The sequence below is a fragment of the Pelophylax lessonae genome, assembly GCF_965119305.1.
Source record: "Pelophylax lessonae genome assembly, chromosome: 2".
Lineage (NCBI taxonomy): Eukaryota > Metazoa > Chordata > Amphibia > Anura > Ranidae > Pelophylax > Pelophylax lessonae.
The window spans coordinates 469,349,424-469,366,493 of record NC_138769.1 but is presented as its reverse complement, the minus strand read 5'-3'; positions in this window follow the sequence as shown (position 1 = coordinate 469,366,493).

Below are 17,070 nucleotides of genomic sequence, written 5' to 3'. Positions count from 1 at the left end.
CAGGCTTCCATGAATGCCATTATTAAATATAACCAAAATACTCCATATTCCATACTTGTCCTCCCAGACTTCAAGGGGTAACATCAGAATGATGTATGAAAGGTATTTTATTAGGGAAGAGCACCTTCAGGGATCTCCATATTCCCCAAGTCAAGCAAATAGGCCAGAAGCAGTCCCCATGAGAAAGTATTAGGGACCAAACGTGAAACTATGTAGGCAGTTTGGGATTTTAAATGAGACCCAAGCCTGGTAAAGCAATGCTTCTCCATCCTTGTGATGGAAATGAAGGAAAAAAAGGTTGGGACTTTGAATCAGGTGCGTGAGAACAACCGGCCCTAACAAACAATACTTACCGACCAGTCTGCTAACAACCTGAATCAACCTGTCCAACAATGTACGTTAAAAACAGGGGTTTAGTTAAGACACAATTGCAAAGGCATGTGTAAGCTGCAAGGCCCCTTCACGGCACCCTGTGTAACTTGCAGTCCTAACACTACTAATTTATGGGTGTCTCCACAGTGGGAGCACATGCTAGCTAATGGATAGATGATGGACAGGTGGGCATGAAGGTAGCCCAAGCCTCCCCCAACCTGCCCCATCTATGACTGGCCTCCAATATGTATTGCAAAATTACAAGCAAATACAATATACTGGCTATGTGATAGCCATGGGGTCAAAACAAAGAATGACTGGCTGAGGAGCACACACCTCCATCCCTGATTATATGTAAAGTAAAGGCAGTTTGGGACTTTAAATGAGACACAAGCAGTGTAAAGCAATGCATCTCCATCCCTGTGATGGAAATTAAGGAAAAAAGGTTGAGACTTTGAATGAGGTGCGTGAGAACAACCGGCCCTAACAAACAATACTTACCCACCAGTCTGCTAACAACCCGAATCAACCTGTCCAACAATGTACGTTAAAAACAGGGGTTTAGTTAACACACATGTGCAAACACATGTATTGTAAGTGTTGTTTGTTAGGGCCGGTTGTTCTCACACACCTCATTCAAAGTCCCAACCTTTTTTCCTAAATAAACGTTAAACTATATACAATAAAGGTGGCAAGAATTCAAGAGATTACTTTTCCAGGAAACAAAAATGTTGTCTCATTTAGCCATTGAGAGAGTCAGTTACAGAGATTGTAAGATCACTCAGTGTAAGAAGAAGCATTTAAGGGGTCATTCAGGGGCATTCTACATCACGTGTTTGCTATTCATTCTGTGGCCTTCTTAAAGATGTTTTGGCGAATGCTGAGGTAATATTGACAGTTCAGGTGATCTCTGAGTGTCTGTCAGAGGCTCCAGACAATTAGGAATTGGGAGCAAATCTTCCTTAAAAAAAAAAAAAAAAAAGGCATCAGTAGTTTGCTCTGTCATGTCCTCATTTCTGATTTGTATGTGAAAAGGGTGTCTACACTTGTATGTGCAACTGTTTTACGGATGATTTTGAAGGAGTGATACCTTCTCATGTATAAGGTCAAGCATAGCCCCTGCAAATTATTTCCTTCATTAAATTATAAAAGTGAATCCTGCTTAAGACGTGTCTTGTTGATTCCATGATGCTAGTGCAGGGTCCAGGAAAACTGTGAACTCTATCCAATTCTATATCATCAGTTGGATGTTTGCCCAAAACTGAGTGCAATAAAACTGTGGTGTAGAGATCTTGTCTGGTGGTAGCCTCTGGGATGCCGCTGAGAATAATGGTATTCCAGCAGCTCTGAATCTCCCCATCTTCCATCCTGTAGGGAGCTGAGTCTCTTGTGGTGTAAGAAGTATGCCTTCTCTAGCCACTTGCCGACCGCCTAACTGTAACTGTACATCATTATTTGACATTGAACATCGGGGCTACCCCCCAATACCTTTTTTCACTCAGGCGATTGGCTTTCAAATAAAAGTGGGATCACTTTTATAAGCAGAGGGAGAGGTGCCCCCCTCACGCCACTTCCCGGTCATCTCTGAGCTTACTGAAGCAGTTAGTAAGCCAGGAGCTGATCTGATCCCTTTGATGCCTGGGCAGAAAGCCGAGTGAGGGCATGATAGGACATCACTTCCGCATCTCGGGCTCAAAGGGTTTTTCTTTTTTCCTAAAGTCAAAATTATTTTTTTTTTCTTTTAAAGGTAAATGAGAGATCTGGGGTCTACTTATAAAAGTGATTAAAAAAATAAATGAATAAAGGGACAGTGTAAAAATAAAAAGTAAAATAAATAAGCTCACGTGCAGAAACGAACACATACGTAAGTCACACCTGCATATGCAAACGTTGTTCAAACCACACATGTGAGGTATCATCCTGATCATTACAGGGAGAGCACTAATTCCAGCACAATACCTCCTCTGTAACTTTAAACAAGTACCCTATAATAAAAATTGTGTGCGTCGCCTATGGAGATTTTTAAGTACCATAATTTGTGACCATCCCACGAGCATATGCAATTTTAAAGCATGGCATGTTAGGTATCTTTTTACTCGGAGTAACATAATTTTTCACGTTATGCAAAAAAAATTGACTAACTTTACCCTTTTTCTTTTTTTTAATTTAATTTAAATATAGTTTTTCTAAAAAAAATTGTGTTTATAAGACTGCTGCCCAATTACAGTGTAACATAAAATATTGCAATGACCGCCTCTGTTAAAAAAATATATAATGTTTGGGGATTCTAAATAATTTTCTAATAAAAAATACAGATTTTTACTTGTAAACAACAAGTGCCAGAAAAAGGCCTGGTCTTAAAGTGGCTAGGGCAACTAAATGGGCCAATAGTCTGGGTGAGAGACATCACCTTGCCATTTTTTGTATCAACCACTGGCAAAGTTAATGAACCTCCTTCCTGAGTGCCACCTCACGTGGCGGCACAGGTTTCAAGATCTTCCAAAGTTAAGAGAACTTGAATTTCAGCTCACGCAAGAAAAGAGTATAGCAAGTCCCTGAAGTTCTGAATGAACAATGTGGCAATTGTCAACTCAAGAATTGTGATGTTGTCAGAACTTGCCTGGGAATTTGAGGGACTGAAACTTCAACAAAGGGATAGGTGAGTCAGATGATTGCGTGGGTAGGACCTTTGGGCAATGTCTGTAACAGGGTGGATGAGCTTTCAGGCAGATCTGAGCTCTGCTATAGTTTCCCAGTCCAATTTGTCTGTAAAATCAACCTGCAGCTAAGAAGATAGGTTTCAGAGAAGCAAAGTAGTACTTCAGACTGTGTTATTGAAGGTTCTGGACTGTCCTTTGTTACTTTTTACCCTTAGGCATAAGTGAATAAGCAGTCTGTGGTTTAAAAAGCTAGTGAGAGAGCCTATCAAACACAGATCCATACAGCTTAAATCTGCTATCTACCATGGTTAGTCACACCCCCTCTGCATGCATCTAAAATCAGAAATAGTTTGTAACTTTTTAAAATGCATGGGATGTGTGCAAAGAAAAGCGTTTGTAATAATAATAATAAAAAAAAATGTAGGGCAAAATTCAAGTTTTCTATTTAACATACAGGCAAATACCTGCTAAATAGAGTACACTGGCTATGGAGAGGCTGCTCACCCAATGGAACTACAAAAGAAGGGATGCCAAGGCATCGGGTTTTTAGGCAGCATGAATGATAATGAGTTGAAGACAAAAATGATGTCAAAAAGTAGTAAAAAATATCATCTTTAATAAACAAAATATAGAAAAAAGTGACAAGTGATATGAATAAATACAAAAATATACAAAGTTAAAAACAACCCCTGAGGGGGGAGTATGTTATGAGCTCCTGGTAACAATACAAATACATGGTAAGTCTCATTGCAGAGTGATATTCACAAAAGGCATGATCATTGCAAAATTTTCACAAATGACATGAAAAGCACCTGAGCACCAAAAAGGTGGGGGGCAGACAAAACTCCCACGCGTTTCGACCTACAGATGGTCTTCTTCAAGGGGATTGTGATATCTAAAAAGAGCATATCATCATTAACAGAATGTTCATATCAAACAACCAATGTATTTGGTAAAACACCTTTGTAAACAATTTTAACATTAGAGCAATAAGCGTCTGGGAGACAGGGAGCTGATTCAGAAATAGAGAATCCACAGACTTTTGAAGGGCATAGCCTCTTGCTCCATGCAGAGCGGAGTGGGCATACAAGCCAACAAGGAGTCACCAGGATCTGGTCACCACAGAGGGCGACAGGCACCTAATAAAAAATATGTATATTCATTTATCTTGTTTAAGAGTTACAATGGTAGAATCCCTATTGGGATTTACCAAATTGGGACAGCAGGGGAAAGTGGGGGGCGATGAGCAGAATAGAGGAGAACTGGGATGGGTGAGCAAGACTGGAGAAGGGCAGGAAGGACAAAAGGAGGAGGAACCAGTACCCATGAGACCAAAACCAAATGTGAAAAAGCTGAAAATAGTGGGGCATGTGGAAGTACATAGAACCTGGAAGGTGGCCCGTAAGGAAGGACCCACGTGTGGGTGGGTAGAAGTAAGATAACGATCATGCAGAGACCAAAACAGCCGAGTAGTAAAGACACCCCAAGTCGGGGCAATGTAGGTGGAAGAAGTAGACACCCTGGTGGTCAGAGGGAGATGAGAGAAAGATAAGACCTGTGGAGAGCTCAAAGCACCGAACTTACCCCATGTCTGTTCCGAGTGGCATCTACAGATTCTGGTGCCACGCCAAGAAGGAGGATCCTGGTGCCTGTATAAGCCTGATGGCTTAAATACCTGTAGCACAATGGGCTACAGGTGCCCTGAATGTGCGGGGTCAGCGTGGTCCGCAATGGCGGACCAGGTGAATCCCCCGGTGTTCTGGAAGGGGAAGTGAGTACCTCCCGCCGGCGTCTGCCGTCACCATGACAGCCCGCCCCATCCAGTGCGCATGAGCGGGAGGGACGCGCACGCACATCGGAGGGGGCCGGGCGGCAGGGATCCAGAACGGCGCCAGCATGGGGATGCTCCCTCTAGCGGCTGAAGTCGTAAGAGTGGAGACAGAGAGACGGTCATGAATGGCCGAATCTCTCCCCATGCTGGGAGACATGCAATGCCGCAGTCCACTGTACAGGGCAAGTGTGGGGAGCCCCGGAGGAGGGGAGAGAACCCCCAAACCTCCACAGGAATATCGTGGATACCTAATGTAGCAATTGATCCATACATAGATTGTTCATTATGGAACAGAAACATGTAAACTTTTTAAGAAATTAATACAGAATAATACTAAAAATTGATAAATGTACATAAACATAAATATACAGAGCCATGGAAAGCATGAATGTCATGGGCAGAGACACATATACATTATTGATCATACATGTGTGATTACAGTTTGGCAAGAAATATTTAAATAAAGCCCTGAAGTACAATGGGGTGCCAAAAAGGCCTAAAATCCCCATTGGCTAAATGGAACAATATGATTTTTGAGCAAGTGAGCAATGACTAATGGACATAGTGGACCAAAAAACGGCACTGAAATGGAGAGGAGAAAGAGATAATAAGGGCGGAACATAAGCAAGGCCTAGGATAGCATGCAGTAGGAGAACCATGCTCCTATTGGGTTTTACCAGAAGTGAAGCCCTTGAGAAAGGGAACAAATGAAATAGATTCATTTAAACCCGGGGCTGCAGTCGCCTTTAATTTATAAATCCATTTCTGTTCCAACTGTAATAGAAGTCTATTCCAGTCACCCCCACGGTCCGGAACATGGACTCGTTCCAAGGCCGCAAAAGTGACTTTCGGTTTTATTCTATTATGTGCTACAACCGCATGTCTACCCAACGGTAAATATAGGTTACCGATTTCCATGCTGTAAACATGTTTGGAAAATCTTTTCCAGAACTCTTGTTTAGTTTTCCCAATGTAGAACGCTCCGCATTCACATTGGAAAATATAAACAACCCCCTTAGTCTGGCAATTTACGAAATGTTTAGGAACAAACATTTCGCCATTAGGAAGTTTGAAAGTTTTTCGCTTTTCTATATATGGACAGTGAGAACAGTGTCCACATGGGAAAGTGCCCGTGGTAGGGCAGTGTTTTTTGCTGTTATCGCGAAATTCGCTACATGTGAGCTTGTCTTTAAGTGAATTTGCTTGCTTGAATGTAATGGCAGGCGCAGGGGGAACGAATTTCTGGATTTTAGGGTCATCGGTTAGGATAGACCAATGTTGATTGATAATATTGCGAATGGCGGAATGCTGGCATGAGTAGCGTAGGATAATGCGAGAGGTATTGCAATCAGAAGTGGTAGAATTAGATGATTTTTTGGTACCAAAGAGAAGTTCTTGTCTAGTTTTAGCTAGAGCTTTTTTGTAAGCTCTCTTAAGGCAGGACCGGCTGTAGCCCCTTGTTAGTAATCTGTATTGAAGAAGTGCAGCCTCCTTTATAAACGACTCATCACTGGAACAGTTCCTGCGCAACGGCAGGTACTGTCCGAATGGAATCGAATTCTTGAGGGGAACCGGATGAAAGCTGTCAGCATACAACAGAGTGTTGCCGGCTGTGCTTTTTCGGTACAATGACCATTGGAGGTGCGGCCAATCTGAACGTCAAGGAAGTTAATGATGTTTTTATCATAGTTCAAGGTGAACTTAAGATTTAACTCATTATTGTTCATTTTTTCTACAAATGACAGCAGAGCCGTTACTGAACCCTCCCATACGACAAAAATATCGTTGATGTACCTTAGCCAGGTAGAGACCTGGCCAGTATACTCAACGAGATCCTCGTCTGACAGTAAAGTACGTTCCCACTCCCCCAGGTACAGGTTGGCGTACGATGGGGCGCAGCATGTCCCCATCGCCATGCCCTGTACCTGGAGGTAGTGGGAACCATCAAACAGAAAATAATTGTGTTGCAGGATGTAATCCAAACCATTAACGATGAAATCATTAAATGGTATGTTGTGAATGGAATGTTGGCACAAGATACGCCTTATAGCTGCTAAACCTTTGGGATGGGGTATGCTACTATAGAGTGCCTCAACATCCAGAGTGACCAAAAGAGCTTGATCCGAGATGGTGAGTTCCTCTATAGTTTGTAAAAAGTGTATCGTATCTTTGACGTGTGACGGCAAAGCCTGTACATGCGGTTGGAGATGTGAGTCAATGACTCTACTGAGATTTTCTGTGATACTTCCATTACCGGATATGATTGGACGTCCGGTGGGATTAGCTGGGTCTTTGTGGATTTTTGGAAGACTATAAAATGTTGGTGTACGGGGATATTTGGTTTTGATGAAGTCATGCAATGATGCCTGCCGTAAGGGCCTGATCAATGAAGGTATTGAAACCCTCATTGAAGCGGATCACCATACTGGCAGGTATTGGTCTGTACCACTCTCGATTGCCCAAGATCTTGAAGCACATGTCCTTATAGCCCGTGATGTCCATTAAGACAACATTGCCACCCTTGTCTGAGGGTTTTATTACAATGTTGTTATTTTTTTGTAAATTTTGTAATGCTAAATGTTCAGTGTCTGATAGATTGCAGGGTATGGAACATTTTTTTAGAGATCTTTTTGACTGTCTTCTCCAATTTCGCTATGTTTCTAACAACCTGCTGTACGAAAATGGCAATGTTGGGGTTTGTATTTAATGGAGGAAATTTGGTGGAAGGTTTCTTGAAAGAGTGGGGTTTAAACGAAGACTCTGCCTCAACATTGTCGAGGAGTTCCTCTAAATCAATACGATCGATGAGGTCGAGTGTATTGTTCTCCTTGTATAGCAGGGTTAAATCCCGTAGGGCCTTAAATTCGCGCATGTTGTATTTTGACCAATCTATGCTATCAGCATTGGTGTTGGATCTATCATACATACATTTGACGAGTAACCGACGGGCAAAAAGGTGTAAGTCAGTAATGACTTCAAACGAGTCGAAGTTCTGTTCGGGACAGAAACATAGACCTCTAGATAGTATAGGACAGGCAAAATACCTAGCCTTCTGGGATAATGTGCTTTAAACTGATGAATCGAAAATAGATTAGTGTAGCTATAGTAAAAGCATACATGTTTAGTGCAAACCAAAGACAGCGTTTCATGAAAGAGAAACTACCAACTGTAAATCATGGCAGTGCAAAAGATTTTGGGGCTGCTTCAGGGCCAGGACAGCTTGCACTCAATAATGTCAGTCATCAGTCAACTATGAATTTTGCATCTTATCAAAGTGTGCTTCTTAAGAATGTGAGCCTATTTGTCCAAGTTGAAGTTGAACTGGAAATAAATTATTCAACAGGATATGAAGCACACCAGTAAATTCAAGAATGTCTCAAAAAGAAAAATAGAAGGTATTAGACTATTCTAGTCAAAGCCCTGATTTGAAATGGCAAATCATGCAAGGTAACCCACAAACATCTTGAAACTGAATGAATTTTGCATGGAGGAGCTGCCAAGAATTGTGGGAAGTTATGTAGAACGCATGCAAAAAGCAATTTCTGCTAAAGGGGCAAAGCTAACTCCTGAAGTCAAGGGCATACTTTTTTCAAAGCACACCATTATATTTATTGATATTTTTGTTAGAAAAAAAATTAAAAAAAGGCAAATTTTCATTTATTTATATAATCTTTATCTGTAGGCAATTTTTAAATGAAGATCAAATGTTTTCCTTTTTACATATGTTGAAATAAACACCAATTTGAATTGGGTGTACTTACTTTTTAATGTGACTGTACAGTATTTTATTTAGATGTTATGTGCAACTTTTCCTGTATTAAATAAGTGATATAAAAAAAGAGGTAACTAGAAATCATCATGTTACTTGGCATTGGCATCATCTTTCTGAAGACAAAGGAAAAAATGAATTTAATAATACATGAAACATTTACTAAAACTTGTTATAACGCATACAATTACTACACAAACGTTTTTTTAAATTTTAAATTAGGATGTGACTTTGTTGCAATATGGCATCCTAGATACATTCTGCACAGCCACCCCTCCTGAAATCTAATTTCCTGTTTGTGTTATTAGCTTAATGCTTTTCTCAGGAGTTTGTACTGAGATAGAAGTCACATTTCAGGCAACAACTGCAATAAGCTTTCCATTTTTGGTGAAGTACTCTCTAAGGCTCATCCGCCTTTAAAGGGATGCATACAATTCAGTCTTTCGCATTGCAGCACCAAGATGGCACCAGGTGGTTTTAATAGAGGTTAACCCTTCTATTCAGAAATCAGTTGAAGAAAGGAGATTGTGAAATAAACAATGATTTCTTCATAGCAGAAAAAAATGTAAGAAATTACAGAAAAAGTCTTGTAATGTATACCATTTACCTAGAGGTGTATTTATTTTTCTCTGCAATATTAAGGAAAAACAATTAAAATGTACGTTTTGCTATTTCCACTACAATTATATAGTATTTTCTCCATTTTTTTTTTTTTAGATTGCTTTGTTATATTTATTTTTCTTAATGTTTACATATTTGCAAAACATTTTGAATTTATATGCAATATCATTAGCAATCTATTTTTCATTTTCAGTCTTAAATAATTGATTTTGTACAATTGTATTATATTCTTTATTTTTCATTGATACAATACTATTACCATCAAACTTCAGAGCGTTAATTACTTTAATGCTTTAAGTTTTTGTCTTGCATATAAAACTTCAGTTTTTACAGTACGTGTATCCTTTTAGGCCTAGAAATTATATTTGTTTATTGTTACTCACTACCATCTTCAATTAACATATTTTGGTTACATTTCCCATTTCGTTTCAGAGCCGGTTCACATACAGGCGACCCGACTTGCCGGGGCGACTTGTGAAGTTGCGGTGCACAGCGCGCACCGCGACCTCGGAGAGACATGCACGGACTTCATATCATTGAAGTCAATGCAGGTCGCTTCAGGTCGCCCCAAAGTAGTACAGGACCCTTTTTCTAAGTCGGAGCGACTTGTGTCGCTCCTATTAGAACGGGTCCTGTGCTAATCTATGGCAGGCGACTTGTCAGGTGACCAAGTCGCCTGACAAGTCGCCCCAGTGTGAACCGGCTCTAAGTGTCTTTATTTAACTCTGATTTGTATAAACTTGCTTTGCTTTGCTTGTTTTGGTAACTGTTGCCTAAATGTTTCTGGACATGAACACCTGAAATAGTATCTGATGTTTTAAACTGGTTATAAACTCTTACGTGTACCCATTGTAAAGGAAACTAGAAAAATCATGGACTTTAAAGGCACATAAATATAAAAACAATACATTTTATGGATCTGCATTAAAATTTTGGTATACAATATAACAATTAATTAAAAAATGTATTCTATTTAAAATTATATGAGTCATGGACAAGGAGTAAACCACCTCTAGAGAACAGTACTATATACAGTGCCTTGCGAAAGTATTTGGCCCCCTTGAACTTTGCGACCTTTTGCCACATTTCAGGCTTCAAACATAAAGATATAAAACTGTAATTTTTTGTGAAGAATCAACAACAAGTGGAACACAATCATGAAGTGGAACGAAATTTATTGGATATTTCAAACTTTGTTAACAAATAAAAAACTGAAAAATTGGGCGTGCAAAATTATTCAGCCCCCTTAAGTTAATACTTTCTAGCGCCACCTTTTGCTGCGATTACAGCTGTAAGTCACTTGGGGTATGTCTCTATCAGTTTTGCCTGAAACTGAAAAATTTGCCCATTCCTCCTTGCAAAACAGCTCGAGCTCAGTGAGGTTGGATGGAGAGCGTTTGTGAACAGGAACAGCAGTTTTCAGTTCTTTCCACAGATTCTCGATTGGATTCAGGTCTGGACTTTGACTTGGCCATTCTAACACCTGGATATGTTTATTTGTGAACCATTCCATTGTAGATTTTGCTTTATGTTTTGTATCATTGTCTTGTTGGAAGACAAATCTCCGTCCCAGTCTCAGGTCTTTTGCAGACTCCATCAGATTTTCTTCCAGAATGGTCCTGTATTTGTCTCCATCCATCTTCCCATCAATTTTAACCATCTTCCGTGTCCCTGCTGAAGAAAAGCAGGCCCAAACCATGATGCTGTCACCACCATGTTTGACAGTGGGGATTGTGTGTTCAGGCTGATGAGCTGTGTTGCTTTTACACCAAACATAACGTTTTGCATTGTTGCCAAAAAGTTTGATTTTGGTTTCATCTGACCAGAGCACCTTCTTCCAAAAAATTACAGTTTTATATCTTTATGTTTGAAGCCTGAAATGTGGCAAAAGGTCACAAAGTTCAAGGGGGCCGAATACTTTCGCAAGGCACTGTATATACTGTAAGAACCATGTGCATGAGATGGTATAAGCCAGAGTATTTACATATCCTTCAGGTACTGAGGTTTCACTTGTCCTTGGTGAGCCTCTTACAGTTGCACTCTACATGTTTCGCAACCTAGTCGCTTCTTCAGGAGCTTTTAATGAATCTATTCAGATAAGAACATATGCATGTTAGAATGCATTGTTACATACAGTTAATCTTATACATACACCATTTATTTAAACAAGAACTCACTTGCCATGAAATTCAAGGATCAGAGCGCTCACCCCCAATGCCAGGTGGGGAACCCAGGCACGACCGCAATATGGCTCAATTGTCAGATGTGGAGACATACTGATCTGCTAGGAAGATTGCAAGGGTGGCACATAATTAATACTTTCATTGACATGCAAAGAAACATATAGTGTTGTATATTATACTTACATATTCAGATTAAGAAAGTCATCACATTCACTTGTTTAGGGTAATGATATTCCCTCAAGCGGCCCAAAAGCCTACAAAGTAAAATTATAATGTAGTTTGTCTGTTTGTTTGTATTATATATATATATATATATATATATATATATATATATATATATATATATATATAAACTGCTCAATAAAATGAAAGGAACACTTTTTAATCAGAGCATATCATCAAGTCAGTAAACTTCTGGGATCTTGATCTGGTCAGTTAAGTAGCAGAGGGGGTTGTTAATTTGTTTCAGCTGCGTTGGTGTTAATGAAATTAACAACAGGTGCACTAGGTGGGCAACAATGAGACAACTTTCAAAACAGGAAGGGTTTTACAGTTGTAGGCCACTGACATTTTTTTTCCCTTCTCATCTTTTCTGACTGTTTTTCACTAGTTTTGCATTTGGCTAGGGTCAGTGTCACTACTGGTAGCATGAGGTGATACCTGGACCTTATAGAGATTGCACATACAGTCCAACTCCTCCAGGATGGCACATCAATACGAGCCACTGCCAGAAGGTTTGCTGTGTCTCCCAGCACAGTCTCAAGATCATGGAGGAAATTCCAGGAAACAGGTAGTTATTCTGGGAGAGCTGGACAGGGCCATAGAAGGTCCTTAACTTATCATCAGGACCGATATCTGCTCCTTTGTGCAAGAAGGAACAGGATAAGCACTGCCAGTGCCAGAGCCCTACAAAATGACCTCCAGCTGGCCACTGGTGTGAATGTCTCTGACCAAACAATCAGAAACAGAATTCATAAGGGTGCCCTAAGGGCCCGACATCCTCTAGTGGGCCCTGTACTCACTGCCTGGCACCATGGAGCTCGATTGGCATTTGCCATTGAACATTAGAATTGGCAGGTCCCCCACTGGCTCCCTGTGCTTTTTTAGAGATGAGAGCAGGTTCACCCTGAGCACATGTGACAGACGTGAAAGGGTCTGGAGAAGCCATGGAGAAGGTTATGCTGCCTGTAACATTGTTTAGCATGACCAGATTGGTGGTGGATCAGTTATGGTCTGGGGAGGTATATCCATGGAGGGACACACAGACCTCTACAGGCTAGACAATGGCATCCTGACTGCCATTAGGTATCGGGATGAAATCCTTGGACCCATTATGAGACCCCACAATGGTGCAGTGGGTCCTGGGTTCCTCCTGGTGCACTACAACGCCCAGCCTCATGTGGCAATAGTATGCAGCCAGTTCCTGGAGAATGAAGGAATTGATACCATTGAATGGCCCCCACGCTCGCCTGACCTAAATCAAATAGAACACCTCTGAGATCTTATGTATTTATCTGACACCGCCAGGTTGCACCTCAGTCTGTTTAGGAGCCCAGTGATGCCCTGGTCCAGATCTGAGAGGAAATACCCCAGGACACCATCTATTGTCTCATTAGGAGCATACCCTGATGTTGTCAGGCATGCATACAAGCACATGGGGGAATACAAACTACTGAGTACCATTTTGAGTTGCTGCAATGAAATTTCTGCAAATTGTACTAGGCTGCTGCATCATTTTTTCACTTTGATTTTTGGGGTGTCTTTGAATTCAGCCCTCTGTAGGTTGATAATTTTAATTTCCATCAAACAATGTGGCATGCTTTCATTCCTAACACATTACCCAGCCCATATCAGTATAGATATCCAGCATGATATGTTTTTTCTGATGTGTTTTCAAAGTGTTCCTATTTTTTTTTAACAGTATATATATATATATATATATATATATATATATATAGACAAAGATAAAAAATGTCAGAACCTTTTCCACCTTTAATGTGACCTGTAAACTGTACAACTTAGTTGAATAACAAACTGATATATATTTAAAAAATGAAAGGGCAAGGCGCATGCGCGATGGCTACCTGCATGGACGTGTGAGTGTGGAGCTCCGTCCTGCACCGGCACACAGCAGCCTGCTCTAGCCCGTGCACACCATCGAGTGCCCACCAGAGGTACTCCCACCCACCGGGTACACCCCAGGCACTTACCTATGCCGGGAGGATCCGCCAGGAGAGATCTTTCCCGCACCCTGGGACGGGAGGACACGGCGGGGAGACAGATTCGGAGGACATCTCTGACCGTACAAACAATCCTCTTCAGCTCCTTGCTTCTCCACAACCTGTGAGTAACCCACCAATATCTGCCTACTCCCCGACTTCCACTGAATCCTTTATTGGGAGGACATTAGAGGAACTTTTACTTTCCCCTATGGGAGACCCTGCCTCCAGCCCAGGCCTTCACAGTGACTTGCCTTATGGTCCCACAGATATGCACAGCCGTCACTCCACATTCCCCAAAATGCTGGCAAGGGGCTTATCACACACTGCTGCCCAGATTACTTCTACCATACAAGGTGATCTTCACAATCTAGGCTCTTGCATAGAAGCTATAGAGCAAAAAACCGACCATACTGTTGCACTGATGAATCAAAACTCTGCTAATTGGAAACGGCACTTGATAAGATAGATGACCTGGAGAACAGATCCAGACGCTATAATTTTAGGATCAGAGGCTTCCCTGAATCCATCACTGACGTGAAGGCTGCTGTACAATTCTTTATCTCGGGTATTAGCCCGAATCTCCCTGCGCACCACCTGGAGCTGGACAAGGCCCACAGATCCCTCCAACCCCCCACTGAAATATGGACTACCCAGGGACATTGTGGTGAAACCCCATTTTTATTCAGTCAAGGAGGAAGTTATGAAATACTCGCGGTCCATGGACCAGCTTACACTACTGGGCCATAATATCCAGATTTTCACGGACATTTCTCCCACCACCATCCAACGGAGACGCTCTCTCACACCTCTCCTCGCTGTCCTCTCCCAGAAAAATATCAAATATTGGTGGTATTTTCCCTTCCGCCTGAGTTTCGCTCAACAGCAGAAGACCCTTGGCTTTTCCTCCATCGCAGTGGGGGAGAGACTGCTCCTAAAACTGGGCCTCATCTCCCGGGACCCCTCAACTGTGTCTTCCCAACGGCCCTCCTCTTCTAAACGGCCTACCCCAGGGAGCTCCCTGGTCCCGCTGTGACAGAAACAGCAGTCCAAGAAGCCCAAGGAATCCTGTCCTCCCTGAGATCTCTCAACACCCCCCTAGAGGGATCCTGCTTGCTCTCCGGCCTCACTGGCCCGCTGTGAGACTGAACTTCGACACTCTCCCTTGATCATCTATACCTACTTGTCGATGATTGCTGTCATTTATCCCCTTTGTGAAGGCTCTCGCGGGCCATCCGCCACCCCCCTTCACGTTCCTTATTGGATCCATTCCCCTATTTCTGTTGCAGAGACCGGCCGGTTCCACTAAATCCCTCTGGGGCGTCTTTATCTCAGGGCGCTTCTCTAGGATACTGTTTGTTGATATGGTTGCTTTGCATTACTATGTTGGGGTTCCCTGAGTTTGCATGGGAAACTCCCCGGGAAAAGCTTTAGCCTTCAGGGGACCTCTCGTGGCTATTTACACTCTTTGGAATGACTCCCCTAAAACCTCACCTCCACATGTGGGGTGATGAGGTTCACATTTGTTTCTGTTCTGTCTTTTTTTTTATACTCTCGATGGTTTACAGTTTGGTAGCAGGGACGGGGGTTAGGGGGCCCTTGTCTCTCCTCCCTCTCCTCCGCCCAGAACTACCCTTCTACATGTTATGGGCGGTTTGCCGGTGCAGTTGCCATGCACCTCCAGTTGCTCTGGCTGCTTCCACGAGATGGCCTTCTCGTGCCAACCCGGAACATCCACAAGTCTCCCTCTTAGAGACCTGATTTCTACTGCCTGGCCTCCTGCGGGCACCCGAGTGTCCCGTGGGAAATCCAGGAGTGGCCCAGTGCCACTACTGTTTGTTTTTTTTATGTCAGTTTTTCCAATGCTATGGTACCTATTCTGCTTTGTACTGATACTTGTCCTTCATAATGTCTTCCCCTTCCTCCTCCTCTCCACCTTTTCTCATCATCTCTCTCTCTCTTTTCTTCCCTGACCTCTCAACTCCCACAGGGCTTTCCTCCACAGATGGTCTGGCTCCTCCAGCTCTTCCTCCATTTTCCAGGCTCCCTCTCCCAGCGGATAGCCTGGGACCTCTCCTCAGCTTTCCTCCATCCTTGGAAACATGGCTGCGTCTGATCCTCCGTCACCTGCTCTGCGCATAGCATCGCACAATGTCCAGGGCCTCAATTCACCAACCAAAAGACATAAGTTGTTTCAGTATTACCACTCCATGCATTTAGACATCCTACTCCTACAGGAAACACATTTCCCCAACACTTACAATCCTTCCTTTGTCCACCAAAAATATCCCTTATTCTTTTTAGCGAACTCAGACTCCAAAACTAAAGGAATGGGTATCTTTCTATCTAGACACATTAATTTCACCCATTTCAATACACTAAAAGACCCTGAAGGTAGATACCTACTAGTCACAGGGGACATCAATGGGATCCCCAATACCCTCCTGTCCTATTACGCCCCCAATCAGGGGCAAGCTCGATTCTTCTCTAAGTTAGCCAAACTTATCACCGACCACACATTGGGTACCCTCATCATGGGTGGAGACTCGAATCTAGCATTCGATCTCCGTCTCGACAAAACTAGACCGCGTTCCTCCCCCTACAAACAACCCTCCAAACAAAGCCTGCGAGTTGCACGGCTCATCTCCTCTTTGGGCCTAGTTGATGTCTGGAGGGAGCTCAATCCAAAATCGAAAGACTATACACATTTCTCCGCTCCGCGCCAGACTTATGCCCATATTGACAACATTTTCATACCTACCCGCACTGTCCCTCTGACTCTAAAGGCGGATATCAGGGATACCCCCTTGTCCGACCACACCATAGTTTTCTTTTCTATGACCTCCCATTCCCCCTCCAGGGGTCCTCCAGTCTGGAGGTTAAACAAAACTCTTCTATCACATCCAGCACATTGTGCCATGATTGCTACGGATATTAAGGAATTCTTCCTCCTGAACGATATCGAGAATATCTCTGCTACCTCTGGGCAGCTCATAAAGCTACGATCAGGGGCAATTTTCTACAACTCTCTTCTAAACTTAAACGAGAAAGACAAGCCGAAATTGCAAAACTGGAAAGTTCCTTTCTCACTATCCGCAGCATTCATAAATCTAACCCTACTAGAGACACGCTAGCACAGTTTGACGCTGCCCGCCTAGCCTTGAATCTGGCACTCACAACGGCGGCTGAAAAGCACATTAGGTGGACAAAAGCCAGATTCTACTCGGAACAGGACAGAATAGGCACACGCCTGGCTTCTAAGCTAACGCCCAAACCGTGGACCCTAGTATTCCCCAAAATTAAATTAGCCTCAGGTGCCCTGTCTCAAAACCCACTCTCGGTGATGGAGGCCTTCCGCTCCTTCTACAACAATCTCTATGCCGCTGGGGGATCCCCCCCAATGCCCAGCAATCAG